Raw genomic sequence first — 27,502 nt, 5'->3', positions numbered from 1 at the left:
CAAGGCCTTGGGTCTCCGTGCTTTGCTGCCCTGAGCTTGAGGCGGGGCAGGTACAGGAAGGGCTGGGAGGGGCCGCAACGAGAGGGTGGGGCGGGGCTTGCGTGCAGAGGAGGCAGGGTGGGGTCACTTGGCTGCGGCAGCCACTCCTTGGTCTGGGGCTGTCCTGAAGATGAATTCCAGTGCCCCAGAAGGAATGACAGGGCAGCGGAGTCCTGCCATCTCCCCCGAAAAATGTATGCCTTTTGCTCCACACTCTTGGGGGCAGTGGTCCACGTACTCCCTTTTGTGCTTTTTGGTTAGAAGTAAATAATTGTGCTTAGCTAATGTCGCCTGCGGGGGCGAGGGGAGGGGGGCGGAGGGACCTTCTAAAGACCTTCTGAACGACTGAGCTGTTTGCTGGAGGTAAGAGGCAGGTTAAGAACTGCCCCTGATCCTTGCAAATTTGTTTGGGTTTCTTTTTAATTTCAAGGGACTGGAATGTCTTACTAGAAACATATTTTGTTATGCAAATGCATCACCACCTCACCCCCACCCCACCCTTCCCCGACCCCCACCCTGCCACTGTCCTTTCCAGACCCCTCCAGAATTCCTAAATTAGAGAGCTGGTAAATGGTAGTTAGAAAATGCTTAAAGGAATGGAGCAGTATAGCTCTTGTTCAGAGGGCTAAATTTTGGTGTGTGTTAGAAATTTTGAGTTAAAAAGGAAGCATTTTCAAGCATCAGTCTTTGGGAGAGTCTTCTTTGGTTGCATATCTGAATCAACCCTTATTCACTGAGTGCTTCTTACCTGAGTCAGGAAGCTGCTGAAAAGAAAATAGAAAAAATCACAAAGACCTCTGCCTTAGGACTGTACAGACTCTGAGAAGCCAAGCTGTCTACCACAACAGACTGGGGACCGCTCAAGCCAGGGTATGTGCTTACTGAGCTTTGTGTTCCCGCACCTGCTAAGCAATTCAATATAGAGTGATTGGCAAACACAGTAGGAGAACCATCTGTGCTCGGTGCCAGGGAGAGATGCCTTCTAAAGATGCTCCAGAAAAAGGAAGTAATCCCTGTGTGGTGATTGGACAGACAAGGCTTCCCAGAATATCTGACCTAGTTCTGGCAGAAGAAAAAGGTTAAAAGGCATGTTCTCTGGGGCTGGGAAATGATGGGCAAACTGAGAACGGACCAGTGTGAGCTTGAGAGAGTTTGTGCTGGAGGGATAGGGATTACAAAATAAATAAATAAACACCCTGAATAGTAAGTACCATTTGGCTCAAGAAAATTGTAATTATTTTTTCTTTCTGTTGAAGGTCTACCGTGGGATGAGATCAACTACCATAGCCATCTTGTTTACTATTTGGAGCTGGCATGATTCTAGGTTTGGTTGGAAGGCTGTTGGAGATCATGGCTATTGCTAGAGAGACTAGAAGTTGCTGCTCCACTGAGGGTGAGAATGGCAATGTCTTTGCCTTGAAGGTTGTTGCGTTCATTTAAGTGTTTTACTAAAATTGTTGCTGTTCATTTGCTCAGTCATGTCTGACTCTTTGAGGCCCCATGGACTGCAGCACATCAGGCTTCCCTATCTTCCACTATCTCCCGAAGTTTGCTCAAATTCATGTCTATTGAGTCTGTGATGCTTTTTTACAAAAATCTTTAAGCATATTTCCTTTCGTTTGACTTCTTGCTATTTTTTTTTTTTTTTGCTGCTGTTGTTATTGAATGGCTGCCTCAGTTGAAGAGTTCATTTGGTCAGTGTTTGCAGTAGGATGTGGGTATTTTCCACATTCTTAACTTGTGAAACTGTCTTGGAGCAGTCTTCACCTCCCATGTCGAATGTGTGAATTTGCGACATGGACAGAGGTAATGCAAAGGGCAAACCCACCTCTCCCAGGTGCCCAAAGTCATCCCATCAGGAGCATCTCCAAAAGGTCTCGGTATTCTCCTCCATCTCCCCAGACAGAGAGACTGGTCAAAGAATATAGCAAAACAGACAAATACAGGTAACAAACCAAAAATCAGGATCAAGGGAAAGGATCAAGGAGCTTGAAATTAATGAGGATCCAGTATACCTTGTCTGCAAAGGGGGAAAAAAGTTTACATTTCTAATGGATTAGTATACAAATATATACAAATCAATGAGATGCAAATGAAGTCCATTATTTCTGAAGGGAGGCCAAGTAGAGGAGATAAAAATGTGTGCTTAGGGGAAAAACATCCCAAACATAAAATGACTCAAATGGATGCATTTTTGTCAGTATGTTTGGAGACCAAAAGGTTCTGACTCAGAGTGGAAAGTGAATAATTTTTTTCTGAGTGTGGATAAGTTACAGCCACATAGCCAGAGGGAGCCCTGAGCTATTGGGGGGACAGGAAGTAGGCTGTATTCTTTGCTCCGCTTGACCTCCTGTGCAGAAACACAGGATTTGCATTCAGCTTTTCTTTTCCGTTTTGTTGGTTGCTCTCAGTCATGTTCCGTGAATCAGTCATGCCAACCTTTAAACGTTAGGGAGAGAAAGCTGTGAAGAAAGAATGGAGATATTTCTAAACTCCACTGAAGCTCACTGGATTAAAAGAGCTGCAATGATAACTGTATTTCTTATTTTGCTTCCATGACATCTCTCAGTGAACTCAAAGCATCTTATAGATGCCATCTCATTAATTCTTTCAACATCCTAGAGAGGAGGGTGGTGCCAAGGATAATTTATTATCACTTTATGGATTCAGAAATGGGACCAAGAGACTTCTCAGAAACTGATCATGATTATGATTTGAAAAGGTCACCAAAGGTTTTTGAGTCCATTTCTAGAGTCTTTATACTGAACCCTCTCTCATCTCTTCATGTCTCTTTGATCAGATGTCTGAAACACCAAATAGAGAGAGAATAGATACATTTTTGACAGATATAATCTTCTTAGGGTTTCAGCATTGGGCTTACTTTATACTTGAATGTTTGCACGGAAAATTCTCTAACCTTCAGAAAATGGTTTGTAACACCCAGTATTTCTGAGCAAGACCTTTTGTGATTTCTCTGCATCCAGGTTCTATGTTTCTACTGAAGGCCTTTTCTTTTCAACACTACCATCCTCTACCTCCTTGACTGTATCATGAGCTCCCGTTGCAGGAGGGTGAAAGAAATTGTGGGGTTTTTAGTTTTCTATCTCCTAGGACCTAGCACAGCATCTTTTCCAAGATAGGCCTTCAGTGACAGTTGGAGAAGGAAATGGCTACCCACTCCAATATTCTTGCCTGGAAAATTCCATGGACTGAGGAGCCTGGCAGACTATGGTCCATGGGGTTGCAAAAGAGTCAGACACGACTGAGCAGCTAAGCACCCACACACTAGGGGCATGTGGGATCTTACTTCCCCAACCAGGGATTGAACCCACACCCTTTGCCGTGGAAGTGCAAATTCTTAACTGCTGGACCACGGGGAAGTTCCTTAGGGTGAGCTTTTCTTGGTTTTCCTGACTGTTGTTGTGCTAGTCACTCAGCTGTGTCTGACTCTTTGTGATCCCATGGACTGTAGCCCGCCCGGCTCCTCTGTCTGTGGAATTCTCTAGGCAGGAATAACTGGAGTGGGTTGCCATTCTCTTCCCAATCCAGGAATCGAAGCCGGGTCTCCTGCACTGTAGGCAGATTCTTTACCATTTGAGCCACCAGGGAAGCCTGACTGTTAATGGCTAAGAAATCTGGCCTTTCTCTGGTCTTGGTAAAGCAGGACTTGCAGGGATGAGAATCAAATGGACTTCTGACCACAAAATCAGCAGGCAGAAGATCCCTTTGAGAAACTGCTCGCATCACAAATGACCCTCTGCCTGGTTAGACCCTTCAGAGCCTGGAGTGGTTGGGCCTTTCCTGGCTGCTCGGGGAGGGGGGGCAGCTGGGCCATAAACCGTGGGTGGTTGATGCGATGGAGAAGGTGGGGGTGGGGGAAGAGGTTCTGGTCTCAGGGGATCCTTGGGGCTTTTGCCTTGGGTGGTTTCTCCTTTCCTTGTCCATCCCTGACTTTTAAAGGACATTGTAACTCTATTTTCTGGGCCAGGGATTCTGAACTTCGGGTGAGCCATAGAATGAATTTAAATCAGGTGGAAAAAAAAAATGTGACCAGGGAAGCACTCCCTATTTTTAAGTTTCTGAATGCTCCTGGCCTCCCCAAGAAACTTCCAAAGCTTTTGAGAAACCCCAGGGATCTTAAAATGCGGATGAAGACTTGCTCCCACTGGGCATGTGAGATTCAAATTCCTTCCCAGAGTCTGGAAAAGTTGGTTGGTTTCAGCTTGTCTCTCCAGGAAACTCAATTAAATTGCACGGGCAGTTTTCCCCCACCTCCCTGTTTTTTAAATTTGTGGGCTTACTGTGGAAGAACTGGCCCTATAAGAACATGGGTACTAGCAAAAACCTTGTGCTTCATTTGCAGTTAAACACTTTTTAAAGAAAATGACAGTCTTTTAAAATCTGTGATGCAGGCTCCCCCCCCCCACCCCGCCCTGTTTAATTTTCAAATTTTTAGTTTCGTTTTGGAATCTACCTTTAGAGCTGCGTTGGTTTCCCTTGGCTGCCTGTGGTTTGTACTAGTTTTGTGGCTGGGATGTTACTCCGGTCACCTTGGCAATGTGAAATATTTGTGAAAAATAAAACAAGCCTCTTGCTTTCCTTTGCACCTTGTTGAAAAAAAGATGAATTTAATATATACCTGTCAAAACCAGAAACCTGTTCTCTTGCCCATCCTGTCAATAAGGAATGGTCTTTCCTGTCCGGGTCTCCACTCCCTCAAAACCCTCAAAATAATAGCAATGACTTATCTGATCACTTTATTTTAATCTAAACCAAATCATGCCCCCCTCCCCCAACTTCTTTCCTTTTCTCTCTTCCCCTCTTCCCCCAAAGCAGTTATGCTCATCCAAGTTCAGCAGGAAACAGCAAGGGAGGGAGTTATCTCCCTCATTTGATGTAGGAGGACAGATTCACAATAAGGGGATCTGCATCAAGGGGATACATTCTGGGGTCAGAATGACATGAGTTCTGGTTCTGCAGCTTGCCAGCTGTGTGAGTTTAGACTTGCTGCTTGACTTCTCTGAACTCATGTCTTCTGTAAAATGAGGATTTAATGTGACCTATGATTGAGAGTCCCTGCAAAGTTACATGAGATGGGATATGATGAGCTTAGCACAATGCCTGATACAGAGTGAGCATGCAAATGTGGTCAGCAGTGTTTATTATTATTATTAATCTGAAGAGCATTAGTCCCGTGAGATAGATAGTCACTGAAAAAGAAAGTCGTGGGCAGCTAAGATGGGAAGACAGTGGGTGTTGGTCTACCTCTTGGTGAATATTATAACAATATTCACATAATAAAGCCCTGAGAAGAATACTTAAGAAATCTATTTATTTTCTTTGATCTATTACTTACCCGAATTATTTGTCCAGGGAAACCATCTTTCCACTTCATTAATGTTCCTTGTAGCACACTTGGGAAAATGATGAACCAATGTGATTTTTAACCCTTGTCCTCCAGTAATTACAGAAGTTTGTACTAACCTTCAGTAGAGTTAATTACATAGCCTCTTGTTCTTTAGTCTCTCAGTCATGGCCAACTCTTTGCGACCCCATAGACTGTAGCCTGCCAGGTTCCTCTGTCCATAGGATTTCCCAGGCAAGAATACTGGAGGGGGTTGTTACTTCCTTCTCTAGGGGATCTTCCCAACCCAGGGACTGAACGTGACTCTCCTGCATTAGCAAGTGGATTCTTTACTGCTGAGCCACCAAGGAAGTCTGATTATATAGCTATGTAATATATAAATCCCACAATTTATACCAAAATTTTGTCAGCTTGAGAAACACAAGGGACCATGCTATAAGACCATCTGATAATGTGATGTGTTTTCACATTTTCCCCTTCCTTCTTGTAGAATTATTGGTTTATTAGTGAAAAAGTTGGCTTAAAGCTCAACATTCAGAAAACGAAGATCATGGCATCCGGTCCCATCACTTCATGGGAAATAGATGGGGAAACAGTGGAAACAGTGTCAGACTTTATTTTTCTGGGCTCCAAAATCACTACAGATGGTGACTGCAGCCATGAAATTAAAAGACGCTTACTCCTTGGAAGGAAAGTTATGACCAACCTAGATAGCATATTCAAAAGCAGAGACATTACTTTGCCAACAAAGGTTCGTTTAGTCAAGGCTATGGTTTTTCCTGTGGTCATGTATGGATGTGAGAGTTGGACTGTGAAGAAGGCTGAGCACCGAAGAATTGATGCTTTTGAACTGTGGTGTCGGAGAAGACTCTTGAGAGTCCCTTGGACTGCAAGGAGATCCAACCAGTCCATTCTGAAGGAGATCAGCCCTGGGATTTCTTTGGAAGGAATGATGCTAAAGCTGAAACAGCAGTACTTTGGCCACCTCATGCAAAGAGTTGACTCATTGGAAAAGACTCTGATGCTGGGAGGGATTGGGGGCAAGAGGAGAAGGGGACGACAGAGGATGAAATGGCTGGATGGCATCACTGACTTGATGGACGTGAGTCTCAGTGAACTCTGGGAGTTGGTGATGGACGGGGAGGCCTGGTGTGCTGCGATTCATGGGGTCACAAAGAGTAGGACACGACTGAGCGACTGATCTGATCTGAACATACCTAAAGTAAGTATCTAATTCTTACCCAATTTTTGCACATCAGTCTAACTTATTTACCCAGCCTAGAGAAATAAAAATTAAACTATAGAAATGAGGTGCCCTTCATGGAAGAGGCAGAGGTCTTTAGATGGCCAGTGAAGCTAACTAAATACATAGACCTCTTTCAGGGGAAAATGTTACCAAGCATCATAGCTATTGTAATAAAGGAATCATTGTTTCTTATGGGTCAAGGGTTCTGATGGTGACAAATGTGTTCACATGCAGAAGCACAGCGGTGACTTCCTGCTGGTTATTTTAGGCAATGGGCTCAAGAACAAAACCAGCACAAAAATAAGCAAAGAACTTTTGTCATTCCAACCTAGGAGACTTCTTCATTTAGAAGGGTTAAGACAAGGGTTTTGTGGCAAAAGCAAGCTCTGAACCAAAATTAGATTTGGGAAAAGTATGAAGCTGAGGGGCTAGACTAGGATCAGGGGGTGCTTCCAAAAGAGGGACTGGGTGTGGAACACAACTCTGTGTGTCCCAGAGGAAAAGCTTCTGGAAGGGCACTGTGTCCCGGGCTTGGTTCCAAGTTTTTACAGCAAAGTATAAGGTCGAGTTTTGGTGATGCAGGATTACTGGGACCATCCCAGTCCTAAATATTGTGTTCCATCAGCTCTATGCAGAACTCTTGACTATGTCAGAATCACATCTTGATCTTAAATTAAGGCCACGGTCACTTACAGCCCCCAAGGAACAGTCAGAAAAATCTATCCTATCATTTCCAAGCTATGTTTTATTTCTGTGGCATTTTACTTCTCTGGGTTATATTTTGCTTCTTTATAACATGAAGCTTACATCGTTTTGAGGTTCTAGAACAAAGCTTTTGGTGCTGAATGACTTGAGACAAAGCGTTTGATTGCTACTCTATCGTTAGAAACTGTTGCTATTACTCTCTGAGAAGTGCTCACTATTTTCTCGGCTGTGATTTTTAATTTCCAGAATGGCATGTGTTCCTCTGGATTTCAAAGCCCCACCCCTAACTCTGAGAACTGCCACCAAGCTGGGTGATTTTTTGACAATGTATGCTCCAAGTAGCTGGAGTAATTACTTCTTGTTTAGTCAATAGCACAGTTAGTATTGAAAATGTCAACAACTTAACAACCCACCAGGTCCCTTTTCTAAGCTGCCCTGGAGGCAGACAAGCCAAATGCTATCAGTTTTGATCTTTCATCTAAACCCAAGATCTCAGCCCAGTCCTGGTGTTAGAACAAAGCTTGTAGAAACAAGGACACCATCCTTTGTCAAAATGGGGCCAAATCTTGGGAGATACTATTAGGAACTTTATTTACTTTTTTTTCCCCCTCTTTTGCCGTGTGATGTTTTGTTTGTCCTGCAGTAGCATAAATAAGGGCTTCCCAGGCCCAGGCTCCTGTAAATGAAGACTGTGTTCCTTCAAGGGAGGCTGCATTTACAAACAGAAGCCTTCAGATTGAGTGAGCCATTATGGGTGGCTGTGGGTAAATTCCATCTGAAGATCACTTTGGCCCCAGAGGTGAGAGCTGACAGGTATTCATCTCCTAATGCCAGAAGGGAGATTTCTCATCTTATTATTGCTTTCACAACAATAATTGAGTTAAATATTCTACTTCCCTGGGTGGAGAACCTGGGTCCAACGGGTTCTAAACGGGATGAGAATCTAAGCTGAGCCAGAGGCGAATGAACATTTGCTTGAGGATTTACCCAACTGTAAGAGAAAAATGGAGAGGAAACCTTTCTGCTCTTTCCCATCTGGAGAGCTCCAAGCGATCCTTCCGAGCTAGCTCATTACAACCTCTGTGATATCTTCTCTAATTACAGAATATTTAGACTTCCTGCTGCACCCCTTCCAACTCCGCCTGTCATTTTTAAAATTTTGAAAATTCACTTTCTTAATTTTTTTTAAATTGGTGTTGCTTTTGTCACCTGAATTATATTTACCGTTTAGAGAGCCTTGGTTAGAAATTGTTACAGTGAAAAACCACTGCTCATTTTTTTTCCTATAAATTAATCTTTATCTCTATAAACATTTGTAATATTGGTAAATTTTGTTCATAGGTGCATTCTTATATGCCTGATTATTCTGAGGGGAAATTGTGCTGTGCACATTATTGTTTTAAACATTATTATAAAGGTCTTACACATTGTTTCAAAGGTCTACTATACATATGTGTGTGTGTGTTACATTACATATGTGTGCATTAAGTTGTTTCCAACTGTTTGCACCCCCCTGGACTATAGCCCTCTAGGCTCTACTGTCCATGAAATTTTCCAAGCAAGAATATTGGAGTGGGTTGCCATTTCCTCCTCCAGGGGATCTTCCAAACCCGGGGATCAAACCCGAGTTTCCAATGTCTCCTGCATTGGCAGGCAGATTCTTTACCACTGTGCCTGCTAATGTGTATATATATATATATATATATTTTTTTTTTTTTTTTAGGTAGGGGGAAACAGTGCTCCCTTATTCTTTCTCCAGAATTTGTTTGAAAAAATTTCATGGACTAAGGTAAGAAATAGGATCTTGGGTAGCAGCAAAGAAGGGACCTAGGAAATTACCATTTATAATTATAGGTCTTTCTAGACTTTCTGCTGTTACCGTAAATATCTTTCAATGCTTGTCTCAAGTTCCATATTCTTTACAAAGTCTTCTAGTTCGATGGCTGATATTCCACCAAAATCTGTTAAGTCATGGAACTAAGTTCTGGCCGGTGGAATATAACTCCTAGTGATGTCTACCACCTCCGGCTTAAGCCAGAAAACATGCTTTTCATGCTGTTTTCCTTTGAGCTGGAGCACTGATAAGCTGATCACCAGCTTTGATCCTAGAGATGACGCCAATCTCCTCTAAGATTACAAAGACATCTTCTAGAAGAAAGTTGAGTCCATGAATGACCAGGTACAGTAGACCTGTTCTCCCTGCTGCTCTGGGTTATAACATGAGAGAGACATCAACCTCTCTGTTACTTAAACCCCTGCATTATTGATTTTTTTTTCTCCCACTGTAACTAAGGCTTTTATTTTAGTTATGTAAAATTGGTTCTTGAATACAAATGTCATTGAATTTGATGGAGATATAGCAGATACTATAGTCTGCTTTGTTATGCCACAATAGATCTTTACACAAATGAATCCATGTTCTCCCCTCAATTTTGATCCATGTTGGTCTCTGCTGAAATTCTATAGCACTTCTTGTTTGAACCTTACTTAGTTCTTTATGTAATTAGCCAGCACGTTGAAGGAGTTCTTCATATTCTGTAATACTAATCCATTACATTTGAGGAACTTCGCTGATGGCCCAGTGGTTTAGACTTAGACTTCCAATGCAGGGGATGTGGGCTCAGTCCCTGGTCAGGGAGCTAAGATGCCACATGCCTCTGGGCCAAAAAATCAAAACATAGAACAGAAGCAATATTGTAACAAATTCAATAAAGACTTTAAAAAAAATGGTGACATCAAAAAAACTTAAAAAAAAATAATCCATTACATTTGCATACTGCTTTATAATTTTTCAAAGTGCTTTTACATTTCTTAGTGTGTTGAACCTTCACGAAAGTAATGAGAGATGGTGGGTTTCACTGTGAATAATTAACATTCACAGGCCATGAAATGGGCTGGGTTTGCTGTCGACTTATCAGATTGATGCTTATATCTTGGAAGTGGTTTCACTTAAGACCAAATTAGAAAGATAGGTAGGTAGGAGTCTCAGGTGAAAATATTGTTATCCTGAGTTTTTTGTTTCTTTTTTTTTGCATATACTACCTAAGACCCAGGGCTTCCCTGGTGGCTCAGTGGTAAAGAATCTGCCTGCCAATGTAGGAGACGCAGAAGACTCAGGTTCTATCCCTGGGTGGGGAAAATCCCTTGAAGGAAGAAATGGCAACCCATTCCAGTATTCTTGCCTAGAAAATCCCGGGGACAGGGGATCCTGGCAGGCTACAGTCCATGAGGTCACAAAGAGTCGAACATGATTGAGTGACTGAGCACAAACCTAAGACCCAGGACATTAAACAATGAGCCCAAAGTTGCAGAGCTAGTTAATGCTTTATCATGGAACCAGTACTACTTAACTCTTAACAGTAAAGTACCTAAAATTTCTACAGTGTATTTAAGCTTTATAAAGTGTGTTTATGAAATAATTAATAATAATTTTGGTTACATGTTCTCATCCATTTATTATAACAGTGAAATGAAGAACAAATTGTATTGTTCACTCTGAGGCTGTAATTCAGTCTGCCAACATTAAGCTTATTAAATTCTTAGAGTATAGGGCATGAGTGCTTTTGGTGGTAGAGTGTTGTAAACCAGTAAAAACTTGTGACAGACTGGAAATAGCCCCTGAGCAATGGTTGGATTATATTGTTTCTCAGAGTAGCTCATACAGCACCTTTTATCATGTTATGACTCAAAGACTGATGGATGATTTGATTTCTTCACGGGTCACCTTGCGGAGGTAGAGAAGCTTGAGCCTGACAGCAACTGGTGGGGGTGATAACAAAATAAAATATATGACAGAGCAGGAGGAATAGCCAGCGAAAAAGGCGGTGGGTGTGCAGGAGGAAGAAAAGAGCAAGTTGCGGGCTTGATCTGGGGGAAAAGGATCCTTAAAAAGACTCAGGGCTTGTGAAAAAACAGAAAACAGAAAGGGATAACTAGTAAGATTAGGATTAACCAAAATTAAATGGATGGAAAGTAAATGAGAATAGAGCGAGAGATTCTTTTGGATCTAGAGGCATCCTGAACTGTAACTTGAAAATACAGGGACTTCCCTGGTGATCCAGAAGCTAAGACTTCACCTTCCAATGCAGTGAGTGTGGGTTTGATCCCCGGTCAGGGAGCTTAAGATCCTACGTGCCTCATGGTCAAAAATCCAAAACGTAAAACAGAAACAGCATTCTAACAAATTCAATAAAGACTTTAAAAATGGTCCACATCAAAAGAAAATCTGTTAAAAAAAAAAAAAAAAAAAGGTGGAGAAGAAAATACAAAGACTTTAGATCCTGAGATTTAAAAGACAGGGAATTTGATCCCCAAGGAGCTACTGAGTTCCTACTCTGTGCAAAGCCCTGAAAGTTTGAATGTTGAAGAAAAGAAAGGTAAGGTAATTGCTATCTTGGAGCTCAGAGGTGAGGTGATCAATGCAGAGTAACATCCTGTGTTCTCGCGTTCTCCTCTTGGCTTGAGTCGATGGCAGCTCTGAGGAAGTGGGCTTTCTCCCACCTTAGGGGTTGGCATAGACTGAGCACTAAAGGATTACAGGCTGTACAGCATAGGGTTTTCTAGGTTTTGTTTGCAGTCTCTGTCACTTTGAATTGCCTGCTAAAACAGTCACCAGGGTGACCCCCATCACTGGGTCTGAGCTGGAGAAAATGAAGGGACATGTCTGCCTCCCTGTATCAGCTCAGGACAGAAGAGCCCTTGAGCCTGAAGGTTTTGGCTTTACTTCTGTCTAGAAAGTGGCCCCCAGAGCCTCACTATGGTTTCAATTGGTTTTGAAGTGTCGCTGAAAGAATTCTTTTGTTTGTACTTCGGGCTGGCGGGTTTGCACTGTAACGATATCTGCTTTTCTACATCTCTGTTTGACACTGAGGTGACCTCTGCTTACCTCATACTTGCTAAAAAGAAACATATCTAATACCATCCACCTCTGTGATAAGGGCGAGAGAAAACAAACAGTGGAAAGACCCTTTAGGAGCAGATGACCTGCCGTTGGCTGGAGGAGCCACGCCCCGGGAGAGGGGTCTGTGGATGACCCCGAGGGCTTCCGACCATTCAGGAGGAAACAGCGTGTGGCTCAGGGGTTAGAACTTTGGAGCAGAATTCTAGGCTTCCTCTGGGCACATGTAGGTTGTGTGAGATATAGTTGATGGATAAATAAAGTGAGTTAACAAGTCCACCTTCCCCCTTGGAATCACTCACCTTCACCTCCTCTTCCATCTTCTTTTGTTTTCCTTTTTAAAAAATTTTTTTATTGAAATATAATTGATTTACAATGTGATGTTCTGCTATACAGCAAAGTGATTCAGTTATACATATATACATTCTTTTTCATATTCTTTTCAGTTACAGGCTGTTGAGTTTAGTTCCCTGCGCCATATGGTAAGACCTTGTTGTTTATCCATCCTATGTATTGATACAGTAGTCTGCATCTGCTAATCTCAAACTCCCAATCCATCCCTCCCCCTCCTCGCCTCCCCCTGGGTAACCACAGTTGTGTTCTCTGTCTGTGAGTCTATTTCTGTTTTGTAGAAACAAACTATCAGAGGTCACCAAAACACTGCTTGGCTGTTCTAGGAATAGGATTCGGGGCCACTTCTGTGATGTGAGGTTAAAATGCAAAGATAAATATCATATAATATCACTTATTTGTGAAAGCTCAAAAAACGATACAAATGAACTTATTTGCAAAATAATCTTATGGTTACCAAAGGTGAAGGGAGAGGAGGGCTAAATTAGGAGTTTGGGATTAACAGTACACACTATTATATATAAAATAGATTAACAGCAAAGTCCTACTCTAGAGCATGGGGAACTCTATTCAATACCATGTAATAATCTATACTAAAGAATCTGAAAAAAGAATATATATAATTGAATCACTTAGCTGTACACTTGAAATTTACAACATTGTAAATCAACTATACTTCAATTAAAAAAGATAGCCTGCGTGTGCCAGTGAGTCATCAAGCACCCAGGATAATTTTAAAAGAGTAAACTGCTGGTGGTTTTCCTTGTCTCTCACTGGCACAAGCACCATTGTCTTCAGTCAGAAAGAAAAGGAGATAAAACATAATTTTGAGTTTAGCCAATAAATCCTCTTTCAATTTACATAATTATTTTCATGTATATGTCACAATGAAGTTACGGACAAATTGTCTGAGTTTAAAGACTTTTGAGAATGGTTTTAGGTCTAGAAAGCCAAGGCTGCGGATTAGTGGAGGTACTGGAGGAAATAATCGTCAAGGGAGGGAATGAAAAATGACTGCAAATATATAGAAAGAGGCCAGAGAGATGTAGATTTTTGGAAGTAGGTGGAACCCAAAGGTGTCAGAGAGTGGGAAGCCTTCTCTGTGAGGGGGTCTCCCAGACTGGTGTTTATGTTTTCCACCTTCGCTGCTGGGTATCGGCATTTCTCTTCGCCACATGTAGTTTTCTCCGGTGAACTCACCTGGGCTCACGGCTTCTTTATGCTGAGGACTCATGACTTTTTGCCTCCAGTTTGGTCTCTTTCCTGTACTCCATGCTTCTTGAACTATTCTCTTATATTTCCACTTGGATATCTAATAAACATCTTGTTATTGTTTCAATCACTCAGTCGTGTCCAACTCTTTGCGACCCCATGGACCGCAGTGTGTCAGACCTCCTATCCCTCACCATCTCCCGAAGTTTGCCCAAGTTCATGTTCTCTGCCTCACGGATGCCGTCCAGCCATCTCATCCTCTGACGCCCTCTTCTCCTTCTGCCCTTGATCGTTCCCAGCATCAGGGACTTTTCCAATGAGTTGCCTGTGCGTATCCGATGATCAAAATACTGGGGCTTCAGTTTCACTCATTCCAGTGAATGTTCAAATAAACATGTTAACATTTACAAAAATAGATCTTTTTGTTCCATCTTCATTGAAAACTTGTTTAACCCAGTCTCCCACAAACCTTCTACCATTTCCTACCACATCAGCCTTCCTCCCTTTGAGGCAATTTCTACCTATAATTCACCAGCAACTCTGTTGGCTCAACTTTTTAAATATCCATCTTTTAAAAAATCCAAGCATGGCTTCCCAGGTGGCACTAGTGGTAAAGAACCGGCTTGCCAGTGCAGGAAATGTAAGAGATGCAGGTTTGATCCCTGACTCAGGAAGATTCCCTGGAAGGGGGCCTGGCAACCCACTCCAATATTCTTGCCGGGAGAATCCCTTTGGACAGAGGAGCTTGGCAAGCTACTGTCCATAGAGCAGAGTTGGACACGACTGAAGCAAGTTGGCACTCAATCCAAGTATATCACATATTACCTGGACTAAGATACTAATCTACTCAGAATCTGCTTTTCTCTCTTACTCAGTCCATTAACAGACGAATGACCCTGAGACTAAGTACTTCCTTAAATTTTGTACCCTACATGCAGAACTGGCCGTATCCTCCTCCCAGTCCTTTGTAATAATCTGGGTTACAGGTAAAGCAGTTGTTTCCACTGGGTAGCAGCCCTGGAGGTGGTGAGAACAGATCTGGACTGATCACAGGAGGTGAGTGGGAGAAAGAGGCATCAAAGATGACTTTCAGGGCTTTGACCTGAGAAATCATGGAGTTGCTGAGATCTGGGAGAGAGATGACTGCAGAGGAGAAGATGTCAGGGTCCGGTGTGGAGGGGAGGAGTTCAGGTTTTGACACATAACATTTGAAATACCTTAGGGACTTCCCTGGTGGTCCAGTGGTTAAGACTGTGCCTTGGAGTTCAGGGGATGTGGGTTTGATCCCTATTTGGGGAATTAAAATCCCGCATGCCGTGGAGTTAACTAAACCCGTTTGCTGCAACTAGAGAGTCTATGTGCCACAAGGAAAGATTCCTTAGGCTGCAACAAGTATCCTGTGTGCTGTAACTAAGATCTCACACATCCAAATAAATAACTAGATAAAATGAATTTAAAAAAATCTAGGGTCCTAAGATGGCAGACGAATAGGACGGGGAGACCACTTTCTCCCCCACAAATTCATCAACGCTGAGTAAAATCCACAGAACAACTTCTGAATGCTGGCAGAGGACATCAGGCACCCAGAAAAAAAAATCTAATGAGTTAAAAAAATATATCTTATACATCTAGTGGAGAGGCTGAGGAGCAACTGGATAGAGCAGGTTGGATTAGTGACGTCAATGCTCATCCTAGAAGATGGGCATCTTATTGATGCTTTGGACCTTTTGCCCTTCTTGTTCCCTCTGAGCCAAATATTTTCTCCCATATCTTCAAAGTCACCTGTTTCATGAATGTAATAGTTCAAACGTCAGCTTTTGAAGTAAGAGGTCTTTCACAATCACCTTATCTAAGGTTGGTCCTTCTTTCTCCTGTTTTCTTTTTCCTTTCTTTCTTTTCTTCTTTTCTTCCTTCTTTCTCTCTCTCTCTTTTTTTTAATTGAAGTATAGTTGACTTACAATGTTGTTTCTCCTATTTTGTTTTCTTAATCGAAACCATTTTTTATTTACCTACTTACTTGTTTGCTGTCCACTTACCTTAGAATCATATAAGGTTCACAAGAGCATGGATCTATATGTCTTGACCCTTGGCATCTCCTTGAGTTGCCTTTTTAATTTTTTTGGTTAGTGAAAAGTGTATCAACTGTGGGCAATGCGTTTTTAGCTTTTGTCAGTAAAAGTTGAACCCAAATTGTTACAGGATCCTGAAGTTCATCAAAGATAAAAACAAAAACAAAACAAAACAAAACAAAAAGCACTTCACGTTAAGTAGAGTATTTCAACCAAGGTTCTGATATGACTTCACAGTCAGTCAACGGTAACCTAAAGTTGGTTAAGATCATTGTCCAGAGTCAGTCTAAGAACATGAGAATCCAGTCAACGTAGCAGAAAATGTCGTGGAAAGTGATCTGGGCTTTGACTCTGAAAATCTGACTCTGAATTCCGGCTCTAACACTTCCAAATTGTGTGATCTTTGGCAAATTATTTGGCCTCTCTGTTTCTTCTTATCTGTACAAAGAAATGATACTTATATGACATTGAATTATAAGAATTAAAAAATACAATATCTGTTAATATGCTTGGTAGATTAATACCTACCTTACAGCATGTATATGTTGCCTGTGGATATTCAAATTGTTTTAAAAGATTCCAGGTGCTTTCAGTTGTGTGATAGTGTCTCCTAAAATTATGAATCCCTGTAGTATTTAATTTACTTCAATTATATTAAAAAAAATGATGCCTTTTGAGTTGGTTAAACTGTTTAGCTGCAAGTGGGAGGATGCTCAATTAAATGGATTTAAACAAGTCCTTAGGGTCACAAAGAGTCAGACATGACTGAAGCAATTTAGCATACACACACACACACAAAGAGGAAAGATTATCTTATATAAGAAAAAATGCAGTGTAGGGTGGTTGCCACTTTGGTTTCATGAATTCCTCAGGGACGAGTGTCTTTCCATCTTTCCACTCCACTGTGCTATCTTGGTCTTTCGGTTCTGCATCTTGTGGTCCCACAATAGTTGCTCTGGTTGTAAAGATCACATCTACACAGAGTTTGAGGCACGCAGGGAGGACAACCTCTCTTGGGATGCTCCAATCAGGCTTTCTGTTGTGTCCTTTGACCAGAGCTTCATGGGCATAGTTGGTACCAAGCTTGCTGCTGGCAAAGAGGTCATTGAACTCTTAGAGCCCACATTTTCTCCCTGGACTTGGGGAGGGGACCACTTTCCATATGACCCCCTGATACTTGGACAAAAATAGTGTTCTTTTGGCAAGGAAGAAAGTGGGGAGAGGGAGGAAACGATTGTGGTGTAGGTCACCAGCAGTGTTTTCACACCATCCTCATCTTTTTTGAAGGGAGGAGGGAGTTAGTGGTTATTGCAAAACTCAGAATGAAAGCGTGTCATGATGGCTAAAATGTTGGAAATTAGTCATGTGGGCTTTGCTCTCAGTCACTGACCATGTTTCATTTTTAAATGGCGTTGGTCATCTGCCCAAAATACGTGACGGACACCCAAAAAAGGCCAATATTTTTAAAAAATGGCCAAATCACTCTAATATTTTTGTTTTTATTTATTTACTTAAAAAAATAAACCCATTAGTTACGTAAATTTGATTGAATGGATGTAGAAACTAGATGTTGACCTAAGGAAAGAGACATTTTAATATAAAGAACAGGAACTAAGAGGAAGGTGGTACTTAAGAAACAAACATATTAGAAGACATGGTGAAGAAAATTAAAAGATTTTTTTTCCCTGAGTAAGTAGAGTGGAAAAACATAAAGATCATTCTGTGATATTTCCCATGACCTGGTGTCATTTTTCTGTACTTCTAGGATTACCCTCTTATTCTCTTAACATTACTTCATTTTGTATCTGAAGAAGAGCTTGTGTTTTATTCACTTGTGTTTTTAATAGCGTTTTAATCATTGTAAATGATCATGCAATGCCTGAAGCACGTTGGCTGGAAAATGGTTTATAAATAAAATTATTGTTATTATTGTTATCTTGATCTCTTGTAACAATACTCATTATATTCAGATTATATCTAGGCTAGAAAGAGTTCAACATATGTGATTATATGTAATCAGTCTCTCTTTTTTTTTTTTTCTTGCTCTTTTAAAAATGCTGTGGCTCATCACTCAACTTTGTTCTTATCGCTAAACAAACTATGGCTTATAAGTTGTTAGGGACTCTGGGTTTGCTTTGAAGAGTCATTCTTTGCAGGTCTCAACAAGAGTTTGCTCCAGGTAGGATTGAGCGACTAACACTTTCACTTTTTTCAGGACTGGGATCCAAAGATATTCCTTGTTCCCAGTGGCCACTTCTTGATAACAGGCGTGGCATCCTGCGGAGATGGAATTGCAAGAACTTTCACTGGAGCCCAGCACCTCTGAGGATATCCAGAGGCTAAAACTATGACTAATAGGAAGAACTATTAGGAAAACCTATTTTAGCTTAGCTTGATGGTAGAAATAACTGAGTAAATACTAGCCATGTCCACGTACAGATTAGGTGCCAGTTTAAGTCTTTGAAGTCCTCATCACCTGCAGGTACTCCAGCAGATTCTCAGGTCAATACTTTGGGGTGTTGTCATGAGAATTCACGTATTCCACGGAGGGTGATATTCACCAGCCTTGTAAAGGGCTTCCTTTCTAAGGTTCAGTGCTTCTAAGCAGAAGGAAGTATGTTAGTTTGTCTATATGGTCATCACAGAATTGACGGTAGGACCATTAGGCATCCTTCAAAGGCAAAAGTGCAGTGTGCTGTCTAGTCAACACATTTCCACGTGCTCCAAGGAATATGAGGGTATGCATATTCCTTAACGAAGGGGTCTTAACGAAGGGGTAATAGTTGTCTGAAGTTTCTAGCTGGTTGGTTTTGAGGGTGAGAGGTTCAAGTTTAGGAGATCAAGGCTTGTATATCTGATTCTCTATGTGGGTCAGAGCATTTTTTTTTTTTTTTTCTCAATGCTGATGAACTGATCTGAAAGATGTAAAATTTTGGTAAGTGGAACATTAAGTAGTTAAAAGTATTTTTATTAAGGCCCTGACTTGTGCCCCTTGCAACCGATGAAAGATTTTGTGGAAGCAGGCAGCAGTGGGTATCAAAATTGACCAGTAAACTGCAATAAACAGTGCAGCTACTCACAGCATTGGTTGTCATGCCAGGTCATGACATTCTAGATTTCAAGCAAAGTGTAAATGTGCAAACAAGAAGGAACATTGCTCCAGACAGCAGTGAGATGCTGACATCCGCCTGTGAGATGCTGATTTGGTGGAGATGCAGTATAAGGACCCCTCTCGACTTGAACCAACAGTAGACAATTTAAGAAGCAAAAGAAGGGGTGCTAACTTCAGCCTCAAGACTTACTCTTCCCAGAGTCGTCAAGTTTTTAATCCTCTTCTGCCTGATGGATGGGGACCCATGGATGATGGACCCCCAAATCTGCCTGATGGATGGGGACCCATGGATGATGGACCCCAAATCCCTTTCGTTGTTCCAACATGGTTGTATAGCTCCTAGAACTTGGGTGTGATGTATCTCTTTCACTCAACTGCTGAGTGCTGGGACAAATGGGGAGTCACAAACTGACTCCCCGATCCTGTCCTTCAGCGTCACATCTGAAGTGGAGCCTCTGTGGGGCAGCCGGGCTTGTCTTTGCTGGCTCAGAGGTTTTCCCAAGGGAGGGAGCAGCTCCATGCCACCTGACTGCAGGCTCTATCTGCTGTGAAGTTCTTACTTCTGATCGCATAGTCCTTATGTGCTTGTGTGTGCTCAGTCATTTCAGTTGTGTCCGACTTTTTGTGTCCCTCTGGATTGTAGTCCTTGGGATTCTCCAGGCAAGAATACTGGAGTGGGTTGCCATGCCCTTCTCCAGAGGGTCTTCCCAGCCCAGGGATCAAACCCAGATCTCCCGTGTGGCAGGCTGATTCTTTACCTGCTGCGCCACCTTGGAAGCACAGAGTCACTGTAGGTCTGGATTTAATAACCCAGAAGGAAAAGAGTCAGTTGTAAATTGCTAAGTGCTGTTCTAGCTGAGTGTTTAGTGTGTTCAGTGCGTTTCTTAGGCCGTGGGAAATTCCTTTTCACTCAAATGGATGTTCTCCTCTTATTTTTATTTTTGACTTCTCTCACTATTTTAAATTCAGGTGATCCAAAGTTTCCTTTTTCATTTCTTGAGCAAAATGAAGCTAAAAAGAGGGTTTTGTGTGTTTACTTTGAAAGACTTCCCTTTTTGTCGCCTCGCTCTATACTTCTTTCTTGTGAAATTACCAATCTTTGATTTCATGAAGAATGATGTATGCCAATTTAGCCTGAGCTCGGTCAGTTCTTTTTCCCAGTCTTGCCCTGGAATAAGCACTTTGTTTTTAAGCAATGTTGGGCCAATTCAATCTCCTAGTGGCTTTCTAGTGGTGTTGAAAAAAGAATCTCATTTATAGAATTTGAAAGTTAAAAATAATACTGATAGGCATTCACTGGCTTAATAATCCTCCCCCAAAGCAAATTAGTCAGCAGGTATTAAACTTGTTATATGTCATTAAAGTTTTAATTTCCTTAACATAGTTACATAGAACATCAATATTAACTTCTAATTTTAATACTTAGCTAGATGTATGCTTTATTAGGTTTTCTTATTAATGCTTTCTATATTGTAGTTTAATCTTCTACAAGTATGTTCCTCTCTCTGTTTTTATTCTAATTGCTTCTGACACCTCTTTACCTGTCATACCTATTGAAAGAGCTTCCCAGGTGGCTCAGTGGTAAAGAATCTGTCTGCCGATTAGGGAGACGTGGGTTCAGTCCCTGAGTCAGGAAGATCCCCTGGAGAAAGAAATGGCAACCCATTCCAGTATTCTTGCCTGGGAAATCCCATGAACAGAGGAGCCTGGCAGGCTACAGTCCATGGGGTTACAGAGTCGGACATGACTGAGTGTATATGCGTGCCTATTGTAACCAGCAGTGGCTTGAATGTGATAGGCATCCAATATGTTTTCTGGGTCCACTGATAAGCATATGCAGAGAAACAAGTTGTGCTGTATATTCAGAATATCTTTTTCTTGCCACCAGAGATTGTTTCCTAGTCGTTTTGTTTGAGCAGCTTGTGAAAATCTTGGTGTATATGGTAGGAGAACAGAAATAGGAAAAGTGTAAACCCTGGGACGCTCTCTTGTGGAGTTTTAAAAACTTACCAAAAACATTCTTTTATGGGGAAAAAAAAAAAGGTAGAAACTAATTTTCATTCCATCCTCTAGGGCAGAGTTTCTCAACGTCGGAAAAATTGCCCTTCCGTCCAGATCATTCCTGGTTGAGAAGGGTGGTCTGTGCGCCATAGGAATTTATCCGTGAGATGCCAGTGGCAGATGTGACAACCAGAAATGTTTGTTGACACTGGCACATGTCCTGTGGGGTGGGGGGTGTGGGGGAGTCACCCCACTGGAGAATCACTGTTCAAGAGTGATGTCCACACTGGGATTGTCTTTGATACAAAGAGTCAGTTGAAAGCACAGAGATTGTTGGTGCCACGCCGTGTTGCTGATATTTGAGGAAAGCGCTCCCAGTCTTCATGAATCCCAGTCGAGGGGCAGAATGAACCCCCAAAGTGTAGCTGTGTCTACGCTGCCCTCCTTCTTCCTTTCATCTCAAGGGGGCGCTATCGAGGGCTCCAGATCAGACCCACATGTTCGGGGTGTTGTCGAAGCTGCTTTCCCAGGCTCCCCTGACTGCAGAACCTCTGGCTTGTTCCAGAACAGGCTGCTTTTTCCATACCTATGTTGGGTGTCTGGACTGGGGCTCATCTCTAGGAAAATATCCTGAAATTTTATTTTCTTTTGTCACGGAGGCATGGAAGAAGAGCCATCAAACATAGCAACAAAGCTATTAAGAGTGACATTCTGGAGTTCCTTTCTCTCTGCTTGTCAAATGTGACTTTTTTTTCTCTCTGGTCCCCAAGTTCTATACTGGCGAGATGAAGGTTTAACCATTGGGCAGGGTTGACACCCTCATCCACAGGACACTTGAACAGACCACTTCTCAGTGATCAAGTCTGCCGAGCCTCTGGACTGGGGGTGGAGGAGGAAGTGTCAAGTGTGCAGCTCAAAGTCTGAAGAGCTGCCAATCAAGAGAACATTTGCAGAGGTTCCCCACTGACCCAGATACTCTGCTATCTTGAAAGCTTTATCTTCTAAGAGAATGTTGGCTAACAGCTTTCCTTTTATTCTTGTTTCTGTTTTGAAAGAATAACAAATACGCTTAATTCTTCACCAAATCTTCAGCAAATGCCTGTTAATCCAACACAATGGTAGTTATTTTAAGAAAGCTGGCAAAGAAGGACGGAGGCAGTTTTCTATTTTTCAGTCTGGGCTTTTCCCCTTGTACAGAAGCACTTGATCACATTTAATCTTGGCGTGCACTAACCACATTAACTTTGTTTGCATAGAACTGATATCACTGCCTTTCCCACTTTTAGTCTTTTTTTTTTTTTTCATCTCCCCAGAAAGCCTTACAATTTAAATAGCAGGTTAAAATACATGCACATATACTCAGGAGATTAATAAATATTGTGTATCTTTGCTCACTGGAACTTCTGGGACTTGATTCCACACCCAAGCTGTGTTTGTTGAAGGAAGAAATGGTTTGTCAAAGCACCGTGTACACATGAAAAAGCTCAGGAAAATATCTGAATAAAATGATACCTTGCAGATGCTGGAGACTGGCTGCTAGGTGCAAAATGACTGTGGTGTTCTCTGCCCAGAGAAGGTGTTGAGGATTCTGTTCTCTGGAGATCAGAACAATCTAGAGATGGGTGATCTATGTTACCAAAAGGATGGGTCCTCTGCACATCTCAGGTGGGGCTTGCTCTGGTTTTTATCAGCCATTTAAGACCAGAATTTATGAACAAGCTCCTTGATGCATCTGCAGCTCTGAGTTTAGTCTTCTTGTCTCCCCAGTTCACCCCATTCCTTTTCAATACATTATTATTGTGAAAACAGTTTAGGTTTAGGGAAAAGGTGAGTGGATAATGCAGGGTTCTGGTCTAACCTTCACCGAGTTTCCTCTGGTATCAGCATATTACATGACTTTGGAACTTTTACCCCGTTTTCAGAGTTCATTTCCCTTTCTACTCCAAAGGGAACCACAGATTTGCTTTCTGATCACAGTAATGTTGAGAATAAATAAGATACTTAGTATTTCATCAATTGCTTAATCATTTCCAACTAGAGTTTTCTCTGCATCATTTTAAGAAGTAAAATTCTGTATTCAAGTTTATTTTCATATGGCCAAACTGGTGTATAACAAGGAGATGATTTTCTTAAAGAAGAGCAAGTAGGAATTAGACCAAACCTTATCTGCCTCTCTGCTTTTATTGTTGTGGGAGCTTGCCAGGCTCCTCTGTCCATGGGGTTTCCCAGGCAAGAATACTGAAGTGGGTTGCCGTTTCCTTCTCCAGAGGATCTTCCTGACCCAGGGACTGAACCCATATCTCTTGGGTCTCCTGCATTGGCAGGCAGATACTTTACCACTGAGCCACTGGGAAGGCCTCTCCTGCTTTTAGATCTAGGGTAACATTGATGGATTAAGTCATCTCTACTTTCTGAAAAATCTTCAGTGATTTTCTTCAGTGTGTGTGTGTGTTAGTCAGTTGTGTCCGACTCTTTGTGACCCCATAGACTACAGACTGCCAGGCTCCTCTGTCCATGGGATTCTCCAGGCAAGAATACTAGAGGGGGTTGCCATGCCCTCCTCCAGGGGATCTTCTCAACCCAGGGATCGAACCCACTTCTCTTAACATTTCCTGCATTGGCAGGCGGGTTCTTTACCACTAATGCTACCCGAGAAGTCTAGTACACAATGCTTATAAATAATATTGGTTTATCATGATCTATTTCTTGATGAGGAAGTATCAGTCATGAAGCCTTTAGAAAACCCTGGGTGGCAGATTTATTCGGCTAATAAAGTGATTACAAGGAATTGGAAAGGACTGAACTGGGAAGGTCCTCTCTGCTGTGATTAGATAAGAAAGTCATGCATGTCTCGGTTGTTGTCTTCTTTTTGGCCCTGAGACATGTGGGATCTTAGTTCCAACCTTGGATTGGACCTGGGGACACTGCAATGGAAGTGTGGAGTCTTATACCCTTGACCACCAGGGAAGTCCCTCTTGGTCATCTTGAAGCTGCTGAAATAAAGGCACAGGCGAGAGATGGCCGTTGTCAAAGAATTGTCTCTTTCACCACGTGATACTGCTTTTTAGGACCAGAAGAGAAAAGTTTTCAGGAAGCGCTTGGGTCATGAGCATGCTCCATTTCACCATGAGGTCCTTCTCTGTTTCAGACCCAGGTCCTGTGTGTCAGAGACCTGGGGGTGGGATTTGCCAGCTTGTTCACACTTTGTGCAGATGCATTGTCCCTCCCCTTTCTCTCCTCTTCTTCTGCCTTTCCACTCCTCAGCGCTTCCCTCTGAAAGATCTTTTTTGTATGTCTAAGTGAAAAACTCTAGGTGCAATAAGAGAACGCCACTAGGGAGGAAAGATGGAATCATGGATGTCCAGTGGGCTCAGATTTTCTCCATAACTGCTTGAAAATAGTGAAAGGGAAGTTGCTCAGTTGTGTCCGACTCTTTGTGACCCCGTGGACTGTAGCCTACCAGGCTCCTCTGTCCATGGAATTTTCCAGGCAAGAGTACTGGAGTGGGTTGCCATTTCCTTCTCTGGGGGATCTTTTCCTGACCCAAGGATCAAACCTGGGTCTCCTGCATTGCAGACAGATGCTTTACCATCTGAACCACCAGGAAAGTCCCCATAACTGCTTGGCTGTAGTTAATAAAATGATTGTCTCTTCTAATCCTGGGGAGGAGGCTTAAATCAATAGGAATAGAGTATGGAAATCAACCTTGTGGTCCCTCATCACAAACTGTGTCTCATCCAGGAGAAGAGCGGAACCAGTGTACTGTAGACTTGCATGTTTTTCAAAGGAAAACAAAACAGAAATCTCAACTTACCATTCCTTTCAAGGAGCTTTCATTGAATACATTTTGACAGAGCATTCTCATTTCACACTGTGTCATGTAATTATCACACCCGTCTCATATCCTATAGAAATCCATACAAAAACAGAAGTTGGTACGGTAGCAAACTTTTGCTCAACTCAAAATGAGATAGCATCACTGACTCGATGGACATGAGTTTGAGCAAACTCTGAGACATAGTGAAAGATGGGGAAGCCTGGCATGCTGCAGTCTAGGGGGTTGTAAAGAGTCGGACATGGCTTGATGACTGAACAACAACACAATGAGATGAGGATTGGGTATGAACTTGTGAATTAAGGCTGTTAACTGAGAAGGACAGTTTGATTTCTAAAGTGGGCTTTTACCCTAATAGAGATCCTGTCCATAAAAATCAGTAAAGTTTTGGCTACTATGTGGTATACAGTAGTCATGAATAAATTACCCTAAAGGATCCAATTGATCTTGACCTGGGTGACAAGTACTGTTTCGCTGCCAGCTCTCTAGTTTAGTGTCTGCTATATAAGTTCAGGGCCACAAGCAAAATGTTAATTCTCTAGTTTAGGTTTTCATGGGGTTTCCCCAGTGCCTCTCCTCTTCAAAACCTCTGTGATTTCCAGTGTCTAGCCCAACCCTGGCCACCACGGTCATCTCATTCAGTTCACGGTGATTGTCATCACACCGCAGTTTGAATACTGGTGTGACTGGCTGGCCTGGGATAACACGCAAGTGTCGTAACACTCATCGAGGCTCAGGTCTCGGCTTGCTCGGTGGTGGGTAGTGGGGTTGCTTCACTTCAGTTCAAAGCAAAGGCAGGAGGGAGTGGAGATTGTAGATCATAGATCACAGAGCAGATGCTCACCCAGAAATGCCAGCGCTCCTCCGTCGAAGAGCAGACTTGCAGGCACACGAATTACCCATGCAACTCACCAACATGTGTGCGGGGAAAGTGAAGCCAGCAGAACGACTGCAGGAACCCATCCAACTAATAAGAAGCTTATAACTCTTTGGCAATTTGTTTGGCTCGGGAGTTACTGCAAAGTCAGAAAGGTATTGGGCCCCAGGATATTGGCAAGGTGACTGGGAGTCTCCCACTGTGAAAAGAAAGTTTGCCAATGGGCTTTTTTTTTTTTTTCTTCAGGTGTTCAGCTTTGAGTTTTTCAGGCCAAAGACTTCTGGAAAAAGTCACATTAATCACATCGGCAGCTAAGGTTAATGGGACTGGTGGCTGCACAAACTCCCGCATTCAAAAATGTGCTACGAAGATCTCTCAGTTTAGATGATCTGATTCATTCCTTCCTCTACTCATTCAACAAAGGCTTATGGAAGTCTTACCATGAGTCAGGAGCCGCTGCAAGTATCAGAAGACAGAACCCTCTTCTTAGATCACTGACCTCACATCCTGCATTACTCCCTTCCTATGTCCTCAGGTCCCTTATTGCTTTTCTTTCTGTGTGTGTTTTTTTTTTTTTTAAACGTGAACCATTTTTAAAGTCTTTATTGAATTTGTTATAATATTGATTCTGTTTCACATTTTTCTCTTTTTTTGTCCTAAACGCATGTGGAAGCTTAGCTTGCCGACCAGAGATTGAACCTGCACCATCCCCGGCATAGGAAAGAGAAAGTGAAAGTCGCTCAGTCGTGTCTGACTCTTTGCGACCCCATGGATTATACAGTTCATGGAATTCTCCAGGCCAGAATATTGGAACAGGTAGCCCTTCCCTTCTCCAGTGGATCCTCCCGACCCAGGAGTTGAACTGGGGTCTCCTGCATTGCAGGCCGATTCTTTACAAACTGAGCTATCAGGGAAGCCTCCTATATAGGAAGGTGAAGTCTTAGACCCCTGGACTATGAGGGGTCCTTTTATTGCTTTTCTTAACTGTTGATTCTGGAGTTCTGATGTAAAAGAAGAGTATAGGGAAAATCCTCACAAGGAGAAAGAAGTTGAAACTCCTTCTGGTTTATTTACTTATTTATTTAAAATATGGGCTTCCCTGGTGGCGCAGATGGTAAAGAGTCTGCCTGCCATGTGGGAGACCCAGGTTTGATCCCTGGGTCGGGAAGAACCCCTGGAGAAAGGAATGGCTACCCACTATTCCTGCCTGGAGAATTCCATGAACAGAGGAGCCTGGTGGGCTACAGTCCTTGGGGTTGCAAAAAGTCAGACACAACTGAACAACTAACACTTTTACTTTTTAAAACATAAGCATCTGTTATATGCAATGTTCTCCAGAAATAGGTGATCGGGACAGACTTTCTATAAAGGAAAATTTTGCCTATCCACATTTCAGATAATAAACCTTCTTTCGCAAAATGTTTGGGACTTTACAAAAATAGTAATTGACTGTTGCCTGTATACCAAGAAAACTCACCTTCCCTTTCTTGTGGATCTGGGAAGCTGGATGAACTCTGACCTAGGAGTGGTCCCCAGGGATCAAACACTCTCCAAGCTCCTTATTCTGCCTTCTCTTTATCATCTCTTTCTAACTACTAGCTGGGTCCTGGCGATTCTATCTTCATCATGTGTTTCTTATGTATCTTTCTCTTCTTTCTTTTTCAACCTGCTATTGCGTCACTCCAGGACACTTTGTGACTCTTGCATAAATGTCATTCCAATGGCATTCAGGTCAAAGATCTCCTTTTTTTCCAGTCTCTCCCTGCTCTTGATCACTTTCCACATGGCAGTCA

The 27,502-nt window shown here is 42.3% G+C and overlaps 1 long non-coding RNA gene across 2 annotated transcripts; it reads left to right on the top strand.

Moving 5' to 3' along the window:
* Positions 1-792: 792 nt before the first annotated feature.
* LOC138990495 (uncharacterized) lies at positions 793-27,188 on the top strand. Of its 2 annotated transcripts, XR_011466636.1 has the most exons (4): positions 793-909; positions 1,296-1,432; positions 5,895-6,626; positions 25,956-27,188. It is a non-coding gene; the product is annotated as an uncharacterized lncRNA (long non-coding RNA). The 2 variants fall into 2 exon arrangements; XR_011466637.1 differs by lacking the exon at positions 5,895-6,626.
* Positions 27,189-27,502: the final 314 nt, after the last annotated feature.

Source organism: Bos mutus, chromosome 13 (assembly GCF_027580195.1).
Source record: "Bos mutus isolate GX-2022 chromosome 13, NWIPB_WYAK_1.1, whole genome shotgun sequence".
Taxonomy (NCBI): Eukaryota; Metazoa; Chordata; class Mammalia; order Artiodactyla; family Bovidae; genus Bos; species Bos mutus.
This window is presented reverse-complemented; position numbering and strand designations above follow the sequence as displayed.